General features: G+C 40.0%; 1 pseudogene across 1 annotated transcript; it reads right to left on the bottom strand.

Annotated features, from left to right (window-relative positions):
- Nucleotides 1–9,180: 9,180 nt before the first annotated feature.
- Nucleotides 9,181–16,044, bottom strand: LOC148862118 (D-glycerate 3-kinase, chloroplastic-like; annotated as a pseudogene). The gene is made up of 11 exons (XR_016112462.1): nucleotides 15,886–16,044; nucleotides 14,535–14,920; nucleotides 14,348–14,427; nucleotides 14,073–14,114; nucleotides 13,876–13,954; nucleotides 13,607–13,638; nucleotides 13,440–13,508; nucleotides 13,183–13,256; nucleotides 12,587–12,950; nucleotides 9,487–9,561; nucleotides 9,181–9,386 (listed from the first exon to the last, which is right to left on the bottom strand). The product of XR_016112462.1 is annotated as a D-glycerate 3-kinase, chloroplastic-like (transcript).
- Nucleotides 16,045–19,857: the final 3,813 nt, after the last annotated feature.

Here is a 19,857-nt window from a genome sequence, read left to right as displayed (position 1 = left end):
TCGCCTTGCTTCGTCGGTTGCTCTAGTTCGAGGTCATCAGCTGCCTTGTTTTTTCCCTTTAGGGCGGCAACATAGCACTTGCAGGACTCGAGTTGGTCGCAACGCGCTACCCCCACACCGAAGTCCGTGGGGAACTTCATTGCCAGATAATAGGTGGAGACCACTGCACGCAGAATATGCATAATTGGTCACCCTATTATGGCGTTGTATGGGGAGGGGGTTGCGACCACCAGGAAATCGTGGTTGAGTTTTACCGCGCACGGCCATGTGCCGACTTCCACAGGTACTGTTATTTTTCCCAAGGGCCTGACTTCCTCTCCGTTGAAGCTTACCAGAGGAGTGTGGGCGGGTTTCAAATCGCTTTTCTGCAACTGCAATTGGTCGAACGCCGATTTGAATAGTATGTCCGTCGAACTTCCTAAGTCTACCAGTACGCGTCGGACTTCGAAGTCGCTGATCCTTAGCTTTATGACGAGTGCGTCGTCGTGGGGGTATTGAACATCTCACGCGTCGTCTTCTGTAAAAAAGATCGGGTCTTCCTTCTTTTGCCTCTTGGGAGGGTTCTGCTCCTCTCGGGCTGCTTCGCGAACTGACGTCCTTGCTGCCGCCGAAGTGCATCCTGCCACCACCGAACCGCCCACTATCACGTGGATGGTTCCCCGGACTGGCCTTTCTTCTGGGGGAGGTCGCTGCAAGGCTTCGGCCAGTTTGTTGCTCGGCTCGGGGACATCCTTCTCGTATTCCCCTTGCCGACATGCTTTATTAATATTGTCATAATGTACAAAATTTCTTAAGTACCCGCGACGGATGAGTCCTTCTATCTCGTCGCGGAGATTATTACATTGCTCGGTGCTATGACCGTGATCTTTATGGAAACTATAATATAAATTTTTGTTCCGCTCATTGGGGTTGCTCTTCAGGCGAGGTGGCCACTTTACATAAGGGGCCTCCTTGATCGTCATCAGGATCTCGATCCGCCTTGTGTTCAATGGCGTGTAATCCGTCCGAACTGCTAGGGGAGCTCGGGATGGCTGACTTGGCTTCGCATCTCGGTTGTGGCCTCTTCTATCGCCGAGGTTGGAGGGCTCGCTTTCTCTTTTTCTTTTTTCAACACCGCGTTCGTTTCTCTGGTTGATCTCTTCCTTTATTCTCATAAACTTGTCCGTGAGCTTGAGGAAATCGGCCACGGTTGCTGGCTGGCTGGCCACCATGTGCCATTTGAATTCTTTGTGCGTCACACCCCTTTTGGCCGCGGCGAGCTGTACCGCGGGGTCTAACCGAGGGATCTGCAGACATGCCTCATTGAACCGTTTGATGTAGCTCCGGATGGGTTCTCCCTCTCTTTGGATTACCCTGAAGATACTTTCCTCGGTTCTAGGACACCTTTTGCTGGTGACAAAGTGCGCAGTGAAGAACTGCACGAACTGGGGCCAGCTTTTTATTGACCCGGAAGCTAGGTTCCGATACCAGGTGCGGACCACTCCTCTGAAGGTGGTGGTGAAGGCCACGCACATGCACGACTCGCTTGCCCTAGCGAGGTGCATTTGCGACTGAAACGCGTCGACGTGGTCGTTGGGGTCAAAGGACCCATCATACTTGTCCAGAGAAGGGAGTTTGAAATTTCTAGGCAAGGGGACTGCCAACAGTTCCGCTGAAAGGGGGGAAGGAACTGAGAGAATGGGGATGGTTTTCACCTCGCCCGAGCTCGTTTCTTCCTTTCCTCTGAGTTCGGGTAGCACGCGGGTAGCAGTTCGGCGACTTCGACGGCGCCTTCTTTGAGTGGGCCTGGTGCTGGCGCTGCTTGCCTCTGTGTTGCCGAGCTCGATGGGCCCGGATTGCTGGCATGCTGCCAAGGCGCTGAAGTGGTTCTCCGTGAGTGGGAACTCGGGCTTGGAGCGCCAAGGTGACTTTGTTGGCGAGGTTCTTGACCCACCCGCAGGCTGCGAGGCGGGAGTGATCTTTCTTTGTTTTCGGCCCGGGGATGAGGCCTGACTGTTATGGGAGGTTCTGTGGTCGGGAAGCCTCTCCTTGGTGAGGTCGCCCACCTTGGGGGGAGGCCTTGATCGGCTTTGAAACGGGGTGCTGGGGGGGAAGTGGCTGGTTCAAGGGTAGCTGAGGGGATTGTTGTTGATAATGGTGTTGGGAGAGGTGGTGCAACACCTGGTGTTGTTGGAGTTGGTGCTGCTGGAATTGCTACATTTGGGCCTGCATTGCCCGCATGCACTGCATCAGATCATCTATCTGGTTTTGGCGGACTGCCAGTGGGACAGCAGTCGGTTCCGCGAAGTTCGTTTCGACGGGGAGTGGGAGAGGGATGTTCAGCGAGGGAGTGTTCAAAGGTGCCACCGCATGTGGCACATTCAAACTTGGGATCCCATCCACTGAAAGGGGGATGGTGAACTGCCAATGCACACCGCCGGAGCATTAAGTTGCTCTCCGGTAGTGGCTATTTCGGTTCCATGTCTGGCACTGCTGGAGGAGGCCATTTCGGTGTTGGAGTGGGTGTTGGGAGTTTTTGAAAGAATGGTAGGTAAAAGATATTTAGAGGGAGACTTTTAGAAGCTTTCCCACAGACGGCACCAATTGATGGAGCGCAATCCGGCTGGTCTTAGCTGTCAACGAACTCGCCTCTGAGCTGGAGCGTCGGGGGGCCTGAAACGGGGAAGATGAGAGAGCTCCGGGGGGAACCCGGTGTGATAACTCCGAAGCTCAAGTCAGTAATCTCTCAAAGGAAAATTGTAGACCAGATAGCGCAAAGTTCATATACCTTGTTTGTTGGGGGCAGGGGGTTCTTATAATCACTTCGCGCACTCGCTCCAAGGCCCTTGTTAGGCCGGGTATGATTACCCTTGCGTCTGTCAATTCGGTCGCCGTCCTTTCTGTTGGGACAGAACCGTCACTGCCTAACCGTCTCTCTAACTGGAGATGGCGGTGTCGGGTGGCGGTGGCAGGTGGCCGTTTAGAGTGCGGCAGTCAAGCGTCAGATCCCAAGTCAGTCCGGTGCGACGCCCTCGGGTACGGACTTCCTCAGTGTCAGGCATGGTACGATTTGTTTGGTTTTTGTGCTTGGAAGGTGACGCGGAGTGGTGAGCGAGGCGAAGTCTTGAGTTCAGAGGTATGTATAGGGCGGGCCAGTTCGGCGAGGTGTACCCCGAACTGTTACAAGGTTGGCCAGTTCGGCGAGGTGTACCCCGAACTGTTACAAGGTTGGCCAGTTCAACGAGGTGTACCCCGAACTGTTACAAGGTTGGCCAGTTCAGCAAGGTGAATCCCGAACTGTTACAAGGTTGGCCAGTTCGGTGAAGCGTATCCCGAACGGTTACAAGATAGGCCAGTTTGGATTACTTTCTGGTTTGGGGCCAAGGGTGAGTTCGGGCCCCCAGTAGGGAGTTCGGTCTGCTGGTGTCTCCCCTTGGTGTTCGCGCCTTAGGCTCGCTTTTTTGCCGAGCTGTTGTTTTTGCCACATGTCACATAATTGTGAGGTCGGGCCAAATCTTCCTTCATCAAGACCCGACTAATCGTCGTCGGAGAAATGGTTGCTACCTCTCCTTTCTCCATGTACGAACAGGCCTCTCATGGATGGTGGTGGAGAGAAAACAGGTAAAAAAACACTATTGAAATGGCATCCGGAGATTCTGATCGATTCAGTGCCGGGTGGACGTACGAAGTCGGGCTAAATTCTGACTCCTCGTCATCCGGGAACAACCTCTTTAAGACGGAGATCTGTCATGCGTGGGAAGAATGGTTGTTACCTCTCCTTTCCCCATGTACGAACGAGCCTTTCAGGATGGTGGTGGAGAGAAAAAAAAAAGGAAAAAAAACACTGTTTAGATGGCACCTGAAGACCCCGCCGTCAAGGTCGCTGCCGGTCTTCGCCAAGCCGGATAAAGTTGAAGAGAACGTGCTAGTGATGGACGGGATTCTGGTCGGTTCAGTGCCGGGTGGACATACGAGGTCGGGGCCAGATTCTGGCTCTCGTCATCGAGGAACAACCTCTATAAGACGAAGATCTCCCGAGCGTGGGAGGATATCTGTAATTGCCGCTACAGCTCCAAATGCCAATTACTGTTTTCCGGTAAATTGGGTTCGAATTGGGTTTCAAATGCCAGACTGTTTTCTGGTAAATTGGGTTCGAATAGGGTTTCAAATGCCAGACTGTTTTCTGGTAAATTGGGTTCGAATAGGGTTCCAAATGCCAGAGAAGTACTGCTTTCCGATAAATTGGGTTCGAATAGAGTTCGAACATTGTTATAAAAAGGGCAAATTAGATACTTTTAGAAGTTATAACAGTTAGTTAACGATAAAGAAAGTATTAGTCAATTGTAATAGTGTTAGTCAATTTTCAAATAGTAAAATTACACTTAATCAATTAGTTAAAAAATATAAGGGTAGTCTAAAAAATTTACAAAAAAAAAACAACAAATCCAATTGTTTCAACCGAACTAGTGATCGCCACTTGCTAATTAGACATGTTCATGGGCCGGGTGGCCTGATGGGCTTGAACAGGTATATGGGCCCGCGGGTTTAACCTCGGGTCAAAAAGCCCGGCCCGTAATAAATTTGAATCGGGCTCGGGATTTGCCAAAATAGCCCGACCTAGCCTGACCTAAAATTAAACCTAAAAACCCTAGTTGAATACCCCCCTCTTTTTTTTACCTCTTTGCCTCTTTCCCTTCTTTTTCTAGCCGAACCCTTCTTCTCCAATCTCTAAATTCTCCACATCCTCCACACTCCACAGTGAGGCGGCGACAGTGAGTTCTCTCTCTCTCTCTCTCTCTCTCTCTCTCTCTCTCTCTCTCTCTCTCTCTCTCTCTCTCTCTCTCTCTCTCTCTCAGATGCGAACTGATCAGTGATCACTGTCAAAACCTGAGTTGCTGAAACCAGTCCTCGATTTCAAACCACAAATAATAGTACCGAGGAAGCTTTGCAAGCTCAAAAGTTCAGTGAGAGCCTCAGCCTGTCGAATTCCTCTGAATTGGATTCTTCGTCGTTGGAAGGCAACGACAATGATCTCAACGCCATTGCCTACACGGGAAACGACTAGAAGGAGAAGAAGAAGATGCCGATGATGATGTCGAAAGACTGCCAAGGATTTAAGAGGGGTTAACGGAGCTGGAAGTCGAAGATTAGAGAGTTCGTGGACTCATAGATGAGTAAGTTAATGGAGATGCAAGAGGCCTGGTTCGAGAAAATGCTGAAGACCTTAGAACACAAGGAACAAGAGAGGATGTCCAGGGAGGAAGAAAGGAGGAGGCAGGAGGCAGCCCGGTTGGATAGAGGACAGAAGTCCTGGGCTAAGGAGTGAGCTTGGATTGAAGCTCGAGATGCTACATTAATGGAAGCCTTGAGGAAGTACGGGAAGAGAACTAAAGAGCTCCTTCACTAGAGAGTTGGTGGCCCCAGACCTCCACGATAACAGTGGAAACCAGAATGAGAATGTAAGTGAAACGCTTGATAGCACCATGAACAGTAATAGATAGTCGGAACAGGAAAAATTCTAATTTTTTTTATTAGGTCGGGCTTCGGGCTCGAGCTCGGGCTTTGGGATTTTTATCAGGGCCGGGCTCGGGCTCAAATTATAGGCCCGTTGGTCAGGCCGGGCTCGGGCTCGGGCTCGGGCCTAACATATTTCCATTAATGAAGAGTAAAAACTCGGCTTGGCCTAGCCCATGAACAGGTCTACTGCTAATAGAACAATGAATTAATGGGATACTAATCTCCCACTTTCCTTTTTTCTCTATGTTATTTGTCTCATTTGCTGGTAACTTAAGATGTATTCTACAAAAAGCCTATTAAAAGAAGCTTTTTAGGAGACTGGTATTTAATGAAGAAGCCCACAAAATTGAAATTTCAAAGCTTCAAAAGAGTTTGGAGTTATTGAATTCAGAGGTTGAATGCGGCTAAGTCATCTATTGATAGTGAGTGAAAGAAGGATGCGTTGCTTATAAGTCAGTTGGAATTATCAATTAAACAGAACTCAAAATTGGGGAACAAACTTGCAAAAATGGTAGAGCTGAACAAGGAGAATGCATTTTTAACGGCTTTTGGTTATTTACTTTCTACTAATATTACTTTGAACCAGTAGGCTTTTGAAAGACACAAACATCGGTGACTTTATGATCTCGAATTAATATTTGATTGTTAGCCCCTGCAATGCACGGGCACTTTGTTATCTATCTATCTACATATATTGGATGTGCCACGTCAGCACATCTCTCTGTTCTTCCCCACCCCTTTTCTAATTTATCAAATTTTTGAATTTTCGTTTTTTTTCAAATCTAGGTAATATGCAGCTGTCACCAATCAAAAGTGGTAGTCGTTAGGACTTCCCAAAAGTCTTCCGTGCAATTTAATCCTACATCTATATTTATAACTATATCTATGCAAAAATGTCATTTACTTTTACTAAAAAAAGCCAATCAAAAGTGATCGTTCCTCTTCCACGAAAAAAGCATTTCTAATAAGAAAAGTAAAAAACATCAATGGAAATGTCCACGTAATTACTACTAGAAATTAATAATTACAGTATTTGTTGAATAACATAAAAATGTAAGATAGTATTAATTAGCAGTAATATAATATAACTCACAGTATTTATATTTAATTAAATAATTATCAAAAAATTGTAATTAACAGTAATTATAATTTAAGCTATAAATAGCATAAAATTACACGTAGCTATCAGAAAATTATATTGAATTAGTTTTAGCCAAGAAATTAACAATATAAATTACAGAAATTAATGTATTTTAAATAATACAGTAATATAATAATAACAGTATTTATTGAAAAACAGTAATATTAACTAATAGTATTTTTCATAATTACAGTATTAATTAATTAACATAATAATTTAAGATATTACTAATTAACAGTAATTATAATTCACAGTATTTATTTTTAAGATGTAATGAAATTATTTTTAAACTGTAATTAACAGTATTATAATTCACATTATTTATTTTTAAGCTGCAATCAAGTTATTTTTAAACTGTAATTAACATTAATTAATTAAAATAAGTACATTATTTTTAGGGTAAAATACAAAAACCTCCCTTGAAGTTTCTGACAATCATAAAACCTCCCCTTTAGTTTCGTTTTAACAAAAACCTCCCCTAAACTTTTAAATAACTCAACAAAATATCCTCCCCTTCCGTTACTGAAGTAGACAGAAAATCTGTAAATTACAAAGTTGCCCCTGACTAATCGTCAGCGCGTCATTAAAAATATCTTAAAATATTGGAATTGCCCACACTCGAGCAACAACACTTTTAGGCCTTGTTATAGTCCTTTTTCAGAGCAAAAGAAAAAGAACGTAAACTAACTGAATCATAATCTACCTACACCTGAATCATCTTGCCACCTTTGAGATTAAGATCTTCCCTTGATGAGGTATCGGTATAATAAGCGACGGTAACAGACGCATTCGACTTCAAGTCATTGATGTTGATCTTGACATGATTGTCGTTGAAGTCAAACTCGAAGTCTTGATCAAACTGTGTTAAATTCCATAGTGAAAACATGGTTGGAGAAGTTCCTGACATGCTAACATTGAACTCTTTAGTCGGATTTGAGTTCCGATCCTTTGAGCTCATTCGTTCGATTTGGTTCTGAGGTGCTGACTCGGAAGTTCTCCTTTGAGCTCTTTCATTAGAGAGATCATGAAAGCGAGGCCATGCCCACCAAGCTTCAGATACTTGGGGATGATGGCAAATGCGAAAGAAGTAGATAAAGAGAAAGCTGTGCCATCAATGGAGTTTTTGAACCGGAGAGGAGATGGGTAGAAGGCGTGACCCACAAAATGACTCATCTTATTTGTTAATCAAGGAATCCCATCGTTCCGGATATGGGCAACTCCATTCAAATTTATGTTGATGCCAACTCCACTAGCTAGATCCACCAGAGAAGATCTCGTCAAACTGGGAAAAAAACCATGTTCCACAAGAAAATAAAAAATAAAAAACCAGAGAAACCCAAGATGCTTGGCCATTAAAGGAAAAAAACAAAAACCTTAAAAGTTGAGATTTGAGATATTGGCGTTGCAGAGTGAAGATGATAGGTGCTATGCGGTTGATGCCATTATGTACTTGGGGTGAAATCTCTCTATTGCTATTTTTTTCCTCTTCTACTATTAGTGTTTTTATGTTGTTGCTAACATTTATTTCATTTATATTATTCTAATTTTATGTTTAATTTAGTACATTTATTTCTTTTTTATTATTTTGATTTTAACATTGCATATTTATTTATTCAGTTATTTTTGCTTCTCTATTTCTACCAATATTCGTTAGTTTATTTGTTCAAAACTAATCGAATGATGCATGCCAAATGTATTCATTCATTTATTTTATTTATTCTTATTTATTTTATATTCTAAACCCACTAACCTGCTTTTGTTTTTTTGTTTATAGCTTTATCTTGAATATACTGATCTTATTGTACCGGTATAGCTAATAGGTATGATTATATTATATTATATTAACAATAACCAAAACTAATCGGCTAATTGGTTGACCGGTTCGGTTTGTCGGCTATTAGTTGTTATATTTACAATATATATTACAAAAAAAATAATATAAATATAATAAAAACTATAAACATATATATAATAATATATTATAAATTTATAATATATATAGAAAATATATATATATATATATATATAATATACATAAAATATATGCATACCTATCGCTTCAGTTAACCATTGATTTTCTATGTTGGTTAATCGAAACCAAACTGATACCTTCAATTTTTTAAAAATATCAAACCGACAAATTCGATTAACTAGATTTTCTGTTTAGTTTCCAACACTTTCTTCAGTTTGATTCTGTTTTTTTTTCTTGCTCACCTCTATCAATAACCCCTGCAATGCAAGGGCACACCCACTATACTACAAAAAATATGGGTTTTGGTGACATTAGACAAACGTCGTCAAAACCGCTATAAACGTCAAAGAAACTTTCTCGCGACATTTGCGCAATCTTCGAACCTATAAAAATCTGGAAAAGCTTCCGCAACATTTGTAGTGATTTTCAGTGACGTTTGCGAACGTCATGAAAGATTCACACCTTTGGCGACGTTTGGTGACATTTGTAACCTCATTTTTGCAGTTATTCGAATTAATTTAAATCAACTACTCTACACCTGATTAATCACATTTATCCATATAACCTCCTATTTGACAATATAAACATATATCAAAATATTATAAAAAACTTTAATACTTACAATTAAACATTTATGTTTAAACAAAAAAATATATATACAAAAAAGAAGATAAAATAACATCCAAAATGAAGGGATTTCCCCTTTGCATTCGCATTATCCTCCCTCCTTATTACATATGCACAAGAGGACCCTCTACCAGATGCTAGTTCAATGTCCTGCAAAAGACAACAATTATATTATACTTTTGCTAAAAGATGTGAAAGTATAAACATAATTTTTCTTGGTTGATATGAAATTAAATTTGGCTTATCTTACTAGGTTTGATGATGGACCTGCATGAAGGGAATCAAAATCTCTAAGTGGAAAATGAATGCTTTCAGACTCATGGCTCTACACAAAAAAAAAAAAAAAGCATAGTGTATTCAAACATTCTTATCAATTAAATATTATGAACATAGGGTTCAAATAAAGAGGGTAAGAATAGATAGTTGAGATCATCAATTAAATCATGCTGGTTTTTTGCTCCAAATAATGATTCACAGATAAAAAGCAAGAATAGCAGATTGGTGAACTACCATAGAACTGTGAGATTTTATACAAAGCTGGAAGTGATGTTGCTGGATCAATGTTGTTCTCACTTCCACTAAAACATGAAATGCAAAATTTACAGCTCAATCCAACTTAATTCATGATATTGGGTACCATAATATTCCCGTATAGAAACATGTCTTGTGGTACCGATGCTTTGTAGAGTTGTGAAAATTGTTCACTATTACTGTGGTAATGAGACCTGACCCGACCCATTTCCATCCATCCCAAGTCCCCAACTGAATCTGGAACAGATTTTGGAAGGAGAAGTGAGCCAAGAATGTTGGAGAAAGAAAGGGAAGGGTGGGTATTTGTTTTCCTAGGACTGGTTTATTGAACGAGGGTGCTTTGTGAGTGAGACTGGTTTGATGTAAACTGTTTAATACAAAAGGAAATTCAAATTCCTTGAGTGGGACAGTTAATGGCGGAAGAAATTCAAATTCCTCCCCAAATTTGTCTCTTTTGTAGTATTTTCTTGGTTGGATAGGTGAGATGAGATTATGAGAGGCAGCTAGCAAAACACTATGGGATTTTTGTAGAAATGTGGCGTGGACCTCTCTCTCTCTCTCTCTCTCTCTCTCTCTCTCTTAGATATATTTGTTGGGTGAGGACCCCATTAGAGGGCAGAGATTGAGACATAAGTGGGGCCGGGACTACCTTGGTCCCCCACCCACCTGAAAGGCTTGACTTGACGTGGTATACAGATATAAACAGTTAAGCAAGATTGTCAATGTGAGGATGTGTTTTGCTGCAGGGATACGCCTGCCAGCTAGCATGAGTAAGGGAAAATATATGACGGGTTGTTTGACTGTTTATGCATGGTACTATCTAGCATGCAGCTGAAGCCTCTATAAAACAACAGTAATAAAATAATTAGAAAAGGGGATATCGAGGAAATAGTTTTCTCTTAAAAGAGGAAAAGAATAAAAAAAATATAAAAGAAAAACAACCTTCTTACTATGAAATGAGCTAGATACAAGCCTATAACTATTAGAAAACTACTTAGCTCACTTGAGGTCTGGTAGATAGAAAGAAACCTTCATAGCAAATAAGATTTGAATCTAAAGCTGTGATAGAACTTTTGAAAAATAAAAACAAATAAGATAATCCTACCAAACTATTTGAATCCAGCCACAAAATGATGAATACAGAAAGGAAGAAAACCGAAATTCAGGAGACAATTTGTAAACCAAATAAATAAAAGAGAGAGTAGCAAAGAAAATTATAAGGGAGAATGACAGTTCAGCCCAGGGTTTTGGACATTTTGAATGTTTATAGCTCTGCCATGGAAATCAGAAATCTACATTGGGCCTGTCCGTACTTTTCTGAAATTATAATGGCACATAGAAAAACACATCGTAATCATCTATTTCACCAAACTGGTGCATTCTTTGGAAATCTCATGGTGAGGATTGTAATCATCTATTTTTATCTTGTAGTGTCACTGCAGAGCTCTGGGCTTGGCTTCTATCTTTGTTTGGGTCTAATTGGGATATGCCAACAGAAGTAAGCACAATCTTTAACCCTTCTTTCTTCTCTTGGCCCCATAAAAGAGGAAGGAAAATGTGGAGATGCTCACGAGCAGCATTATTATGGACAGTATGGGAAGAAAGGAATGCTAGAATCTTCCAAGAAAAAGGAAGAACCAGTCAAACCTTAAAGGACTGCATTTTGTCCAGGTCTTTACATTGGTTAAAGACTCTAGAATTATTTAACCATTTTACTTTTGCTGATTGTTGGAAGGATTGGAAGTTGGTAACAAGCTGTTCCTCCTACAAGGGAAGGGCAATGACTAGCTGGGTCCCCCCCTCCTCTTGGTTCTTTGAAGCTGAATTTTGATGGGAATAGCCAGGGTAACCCGAGTCCCTCTGGGATGGAAGGTGTACTGAGGAATGAGGCTGGAGAGGTTGTCTTAATCTACTCTAGCCCTTTAGGAGTTGGGAACTCTATCCAGGCAGAACTGCTAGCTGCAATACAAGGAATACTTCTTGCAAAAGAAGTGGACGTGGAGCAGCTTCTGATTGAAGGAGACTCTAAGACAGTGGTGGACTGGTTAAATAATCCGGAGGATGTAAATTGGGGCTACAAAAATGAGTTAAAGAAATTCAAATGGCTGACAAGAAATATGTCTATAACAGTACAAATGGTTGGGAGATCAGCTAATGTTTTTGCTGATGTCTTGGCAAAACAAGGGATAAATAAGGAAACATTCTTCTAGCACAATTGTAACTATTCTTTTAATTTCAACATTCATGTTTTCTCTATTGTAGTTTGTGTATTTGCTGTTTGGAGAGGCTGCTCCCAGCGCCTCTAAGGGGATCTTCTTGTATCTATTCATTATTTTAATGGAATTGATGTTATTTATCAAAAATAAAACACATCATAATTATTTACATAGATAGTCCTACGAAAATTTCCTAGTTATCTCATGCTGGATTTCTATAGGTTTTTCTCCTCACCCCATCTGGATAAATCATGTTCGCTTGTTTCCATTTGCATTGGTACAAAAGCATGGGAGTGCGTTAATTGATTTAGGTGCAAATTCTGATTTATGTTTGATTCAACTTCTACCTTATAATAGTCTATTTATTTTGCAGTATAATATGGTTATAAGCAGTCATTCACAGAAATCAAAAGAAAAAAAAATCTTCCCATGAGCTCATTAGGACCCATTAAAAGGCTTCATTCATGCTCCTCGTAGTAGTAGTAGTAGTAATCTCTTCTCTAGCATGTAATTGGTAGTTTGTGCAATTCAATGTTTTCTTAGGTCCACAAGAAACAAGATAAATTTCTGGGAAATGTCTATAGTTTTTTGTGATAGCCGTACCTGAACTGTGTTGAGTGTAGGGAATGGATCAGGCATAGGCATGCCATATTATTGTGCCATCCGCTCCATGAAGGATTGCAAATGTAGCACGTGTGAATTCAGGTTCACCAAGTTCGATTGAAGATTGTCCACCTTTGCCCGAAATTGTTGGTTCTCTTGCTCCAACTGTCATGTATGTGGTGGAAGTTGTACTTTGAGAGATGCTTTCGGACCTTGCAGTATTAATTTTCATGGATAACACATATACCTGCAATCACCACTCATAGACACAACTTGGGTCCTTGACCTTGATTACCATCCATGACTCAACAAACTTGTCCCATGCATCATAATAAGCCTCAAGGTTTTTGTTAACAACCACTAGCTGCACACAACTAAAACCATCTTAGATCCAAAATCTTCAAACTTATATACAAAATGAGAGAGCCTTAGAAATAAAACATTAGGCTGAGTTTGGAAGGAGTACAAATGCAAATATATGCAGTGCAAATACATACAAAATAATACAAAATACAAGGTTTTGCGCTCTATATATTTGTATTTGTAGTCCTCCAAACTCGGCCTTAATTGAAACAAACAAATTGACTAGTCCAAACCTGTGGATCGATGGCCTTGATTACTTCCATTTCAAGAGGTTTAAAACTAAGCACCAACCTTCAAACAAAATAGCCTGAACCATCCAGAGGGCAAAACAATAATGAGACAGAGTTTAGATTATTTTTTTTAAAGGCATACTTACCGAAACTTAAAACACTTTTTGTCACATTTTTGTTTCCCACAGCCCAAAACTCAAATGTGAAGCTTATCCAAACATAACCTTTAATAATCAAAAAACTGAAGATCACTATCTTACTGCTAGTGGCCCTTCAACCTCTGGCCATGTTGAAGGATCAGATCTGTCACCTCTTCCACCATACGCAGACTATACAGAGAGATGTATATCCTATCAATATACAATCTTAAACTCATAAAAAATCTTCAAAAAAAAAAGAAAAGGGCTAATGAAAATTTTCTGCTTACTTTGTTGTAACGTGAAAGTTTCATCCTCATGCCTAGATGGTTTACAACCCATTGTTACAGGCAGGATACCATGTTTTTATGAAGAAAGGAAAACTCCATTATTTGAAACATGAATAAATCAGTGCTTTCTTAGTTTGGGAAGGGTGCAAATACAAATATGTACGGTGTCAATTTTGCATTGTACAGTATATATTTGTATTTGCACTCTTTCCAAACCAAGCCTTAAAAATCATCGAAGGCAGTAATGCAGACTGTTGAGACATGCATACCTTCTTTTGTCAATCTGCATAGGTCCTTCAGCGTTTCAACAGAGAGATGAAGATCATGGCTTCCAGCATTCCCCCAGAGCTGATGAAGGCAGAAATTGACAAAAATTGAAAGAACAAATCCCTTATATCTACTTTTAACAAGTTAAGGAGAAGAATAATTAAAATATCAAACGAAAGGCATTAATTTCAGTTGCTACCTCTAAAAGTGCATTTCCATAATTTTCTTCTTGCAGTTCAGCCTACAATAAAATCAAACCAGAAACAAAAGTTTGAGTTGAAGAGGGGGAAAATACTTAAATGAACTACAAATGATCATTACCTGATCCTCAACTGTCAAATAGAAATCATCTATTGATATTGTTGCAGATTTCCTAAGATTTAATTATAGCTCTCAGAAACTCCATATTTTTCATATAGTCTTCACTCTAAAAAGGAAATTTTATATAAAATATTGCACTAGTTTGCAACCAACCTTCCAGTGCATCATAAAAGATAATCTAGGAAAGAAATAAGTGTAGTCTTCCCACTTCCATGTGGAGCAGCGAAACCAATCTATACCACAAACAGAAATTATCTATATGAGCTGCTTATGCATTGACATACTTATGGACAGTGATCAGGAAATAAGGAAAATGATATGTCCAAAAGGATATCTATACCACTAAAGGAGGGATGTCTTCTGCATCCTTGAACATTGACCTGTGATGGAAAATTTGATCTTCACACCAGAAGAACACCAGTATATAAAAGTGATAAAATCTGGCTTTCTGAGGGATTGATAGGTTAAGTTCATTGAATTGAAATAATTTGCAGAGGTAAAGCCCACATTTTAACCACTTATGAAAAGTCTCTGCAATTATTTTTGGGGCCAGACCCAGTTTCTCTACAAGAGAACCTGAGCATGCAAACTCATAAAGTTCCTGCACAGAGGAAACAACCATTGGTGTTGTATGAGGCATTGAATTTAATTAGCTCTGCCTCAGGCTGCTGTTGATGATGGTGTCAAAAAATATGGAATTGTCCTGCATCAGGGAACATCCTTGGGCTAGAAAAAAAAAACAAAAACAACAGAAAAGAGAATGAGTTTAAAGAAAAAAAAAAAATCTTCAGCTCAAAACACTCCATTGTATTACAAAGTAAGATAAAACAAAGGCACAACAGATACCAGCAAAAAACTTCAGAATGTATTAGTAGTTTAGTACGGTTTTCTTTTGGGTACTACAAAAAGAAATTTGGCAAATGCATATATTATAAGCACTCGAACTCTTCCTGGAATATGTCTGCTCTCATGCATACTGTAATTTATTTCTCATAGTTCAAAAATACAAGGTAATTAAGTTACAATACTTGGAGAAGTTGCCAAACTAATCCATTTCCATGAACCCCAATAAAGAAAAATAGAAAACAACCAAAAAAAGGGAGAGTGGATGGAAGAAAACATTTAAAATTTAAATGAATGAATGGAATAGAGAGATGCAAAGGAATTAGTTAAAATGATCAGTTAAAAGACCCTCTTAGATTAAAGCAACTGACCTATCAATAAAATCTATAGAACTTTTAGTTTCCTTCAGAACGGATAATCTATTATAATTTTTGTTTTTTACTTTTCTGTCTTCGAGTTTCCTTCATGGGGTTATGGACTTGTGGGTTTGGGCAGGAGACCTATTTGTGAAAGGCCGCTATATAGAGTTAATGTTTCTATTTTCTCATCTCTGGGAATGGAGGAGAAACAGAATTCATTTTGCATTCCACTCCCCCAAGGTAAACAGTCTTCTACTCCAAGATCGACTGCAGCACCAATTAAGCAAAAAGATAAGCTCCCTTACCAAGAGCAATGCTTCCTAAAGCAACGTTCTTCCACAAGCAAAAAAGAGAAGCTCCCAAAAGAAGACCGCAGAAACATAAATGTACATATGCACACCACTAATTTCTAGGTTTGATGAATATTTCCAATAGAATATTTTCCATGCAAAACAAAGAGGAAAAATAAAAAATAAAAATAAAAAATACCTGAACTCGAATCGTAATTAGAAAATGAGGTTGAAGCAGCCCCAAAATGATTTACAGCATTTTGGGAGGGAAAGAGAGAAGAAGAGTGAGCGAGAGAGGGAGAAGCAGAAAGCACAACGCGGGAAGTAGAATGAAATTTTAGTGTATGACTTTGGGCGGGTTTAGAATTTTCAATTTTTCCTTTTTTATATTAAAAAATAAGTTTTATTTTTTTATAAATGAATTGAAGTTTTAATGAATGTTTTAAAAACTGATCCGAAGCAGAACTGTTTTGTCCACTGGTTTTTGGGTGAGTGGTTCAACCATTGTTTTAAAAAAAGATCCAGAAATAGAACCATTATCAGTTTCTAGGTGATGATTCAACAGTCCGATTCGAATGAATAACCCATTATGACAATAAAATTTAAAAAACAATTAAAAATAAAAAAATGCTCAAAATGATTAAACGAATCAATGGGTTGATAGCTCAACCGGGCTCATAACCTAGGCCAATTGATCATGCCGGGCCTAAATATATTACAACGCCCAACGCAAACAATTCTACTGACAATCCTAAGATAAAGGATAATGTATCCCGACCTAGAGTTGATCCATAGACAACCCTAGGTGAGTTCAATGGAAATTGCAAGTCAACTATTAATAAGTATTAATAAAAAATATTAACAAATAATAATTACTAATTACTAGTGAACTAAGTATGTAAGTAAATCAAATAACCAATTACATAATTAGACAACTAAATAATAAAAAATAATTAATATTCAATAAAATAATAATTAAATAATTAATTTATTAATATAAATCAATCAACTATTTAATTAGGAGTGTAGTCAAGCTAAGTTAAGCCAAACTTAAGCATGTGTTGGCTTGGCTCAATTGAAATACTCATGCTGTTTGAGTTTGAGTTCGAATTTGATTTGAACTTTATTTTTTGTTTCGAGCTTGATTCGATTAAATATTCGATGAGTTTGAGTTTGGTTCAATAGCCAAAAAAAATTAAAAACAACAATATAATTGATTAAATATTCAATCAAATATTCTAAAATGTTATACTATAATTAACGTCACTAAAATTTGAATTTTTGCAACGTTTTATTTAAACATCACAAAAGTAACATCGCAAAAAATCAATTTCTATCAGATCCGATATGATCGGATCCGACATGAATAGTGTCGAATCGAATTCGAATATACCCTAACCTGAATCTGATATGATCTATTAGCACCCCTAAACGAGGCATTCCGGAATGGAATATTGGTTTAATGAAAAGACAAAAGGGGGAATCTAGGTTTAAAACTTTATGTACAGATGTTTTGATGTATCTAGAGTTTAATGATGTGGTTTGATAGATACGGATATGCTAAAATTGAGGGGATATTTGTTTGACTCGGGAACCGGACACCTAAACAACCCATTATCCATAACCATTTTGGCCATTGATTTTTGGGTCAATGGTTCAACTGACCCATCCGAATAGATGACCCATTCAAAATTAAAAATAAAAAATATCCAAAAAACATTATTTGGGTCCAACGAGTTGACGGTTTGACCGCCCGAGTCAATAATCGGTCACCAAGTCAATAGTTTTAGGCCAAAAACACAAGTTAGGGTGGAAAGCATAAATAGATGCTTAGATAGATCTCAAATCGAATGGTCTGACCATCTAAGTCAACGATGGTTCAAAAAATATTGGTTTTAGTTTTAGTTTTAGTTTTTTTTTTCATTTCTGATAAAAGTAAATTTGTTATTTGTGTAAATAATCTCGACAGTTTTGGGTTATTGATCGATATAGTTAAAGGTTATAATTTTGTCCAAATTATTAATCAAGTTGGTTTTAGGCTTGTGTTTTTGTCTCGACTGTCCCAGTTAATAATTGGTTTGGGATTGGTTAAATAACTAATTAATTAGATAGTTAAGTAATAATGCAAAATTTAATAATCAATAAATAATAATTAAATATATAATTTATTAATATTAATTTAATTAGGAGTGTAGTCAAGATAAGCCAAGTCCAACCTCAACATGCGTCGACACAGTTCAATTGAAATAAATACTCATGGGTTTGAGTTTGATTCAAAATTTATTTTTTGATTCGAGATTCGTTTGTTAAATATTCTATGAGCTTAAGTTTGACTCAATGGCACAAAAAAAAGAATATATTTTTATATTATATAGTATAAATTATATATAAAAATATATATTTTATATTCTAAAATATTATAAATTATAAGTGATGATGCGCAATCCGGTCAATCCTATCTACCGGTAACCTTGCCTCTGACGGAGTTGAAGATGCCTAAAACAAGGAAGAAACTGGAGATTTCCGGGGAGGAGTCCAGTAGGAACACTCCGAAACTCAAATTAATATTCTTGAGAAGGCAAGGAAAATAAGGGATTTTAAGACCAGAAAACACAAATATCACATACCTCTTTCTCTAGGGAAGAAGGTATTTTATAACCACCTGGTGCACTCACTCCCAAGTCTCTACCAAGTCAGGTATAACCGCCTCTTTAGTGGACAGACATAACCGCCATTGTCCTCTCTGTCAATGTCGTCTCTGCCACAACTGGGATGGCGGTAGCAGATAGCCGTCACGGCATGATTGCCATATGTCAGATCCAGTCCAGTCAGGTGTGCTGCCTCAGAGTACGGACCTGTCAGGTACGGATTCACAGTTGCGCGACCTGGAGTCGAGGTGCCGGAGTGGTGCGCAAGGAGAAGTCTTGAGTTCGAATGGGTGTCCTATTATCCCGAGGTGCCGACATTCGGTCTGGACTGACCCGAGGTGGGTTAGTCCGGGCTTTGCCCCTCGCGGGCTTTCTATTAACCTCAGGATTCTTAGGGAGAGATCGGGTTTCACCTCCCAAGGAAGTATAGGTTCCTTTTGGGGAGCTCGGGCCTCTTCTTGGGGAACTTGGGAGTTCGAGCCTCTTATTTGAGATATGGGCGTGCTGTCGCCGTGCCGAGCTGACGTTCCTGCCAGGTCACCCCGGTTTCCTCCACGTGTCGCACAGCCAAGGGGTCGGACCAAATCTACCTCCATCAATTGCCCCCCACTCCCCGTGCCCGGGGTCTTGACCCGGCGTGGGGAGTTCACGGACTGACGAGTGGATTTGCTCCGTGGCGTGCGTAGTCTAGCCCAGAGATTTCCCAGTTTGACCCATCGATGCTCTTGGCTCGACCAGGATCAACGCGGCTTGACCAGAGTCAGTCTGGGTCGCGTACAGCTCACGCGCAGACGTCAAACGATTTATCAACTATCGGACGTCAAAATTTCGCGTTAAACTGATTTCACCTCGAGGGTCATGTAGTCGGTTTTCCTGAGAGCCGTTGGATGGCTTTGATCTTGACCGCTGATGTGCGGGTACAGCGACTATAAATAGTGGGGTCCCTAGTCACTTTTCCTTCACCAATTTTCAACGATCATTCCTTGAGCTCGCGTCCAAGGTCCTCAGCTCACTTCACTTTCCTTAGTTTGGGTAGCGTTTCCCTTGGTGAGTCCCCTTAGCCTTTTCAAATTCCTTTCCTTTCCTTTTGCGATGTCTAGTTCGAGTAGCTCGGGTAGCTTAGATAATCTTCTAGAAGCGCCTAAGGCGGAGACCTCGGGCTGGGCTGACTCTTTTGACAGCCTTCTGGATGAGCCCGAGGTAGGGCCTTCAACCCGGGTCACCCCGGGTAGCTTAGAGTCCACTTTGCATTGGGTTCAGATGCCGGACACGTTCGGACCTTCCACTATGACGTCTAAGAGACTCCGGTCCCTTGTTCGTCAGTTCAACCTGCCTAGGGAGTATGCATATAGCTTATCTTCGGGCAACTTCCCTTGGGAGCATGGTTCAGATGAGATCGTGGTCTTCCGATAGTAGCTCATTGCCGGGCTGCGCCTTCCTCTTCACCCCTTAATCGTCAAAGTCTTGAACCACTTCGGTGTCTCAGTTGGTCAGCTTCACCCGAACTCTATTCGCAACATTGT

This window comes from Nelumbo lutea, chromosome 4, assembly GCF_056320005.1.
Source record: "Nelumbo lutea isolate HS-2025 chromosome 4, American lotus-T2T, whole genome shotgun sequence".
In the NCBI taxonomy this organism is placed as follows: domain Eukaryota; kingdom Viridiplantae; phylum Streptophyta; class Magnoliopsida; order Proteales; family Nelumbonaceae; genus Nelumbo; species Nelumbo lutea.
This window is presented reverse-complemented; position numbering and strand designations above follow the sequence as displayed.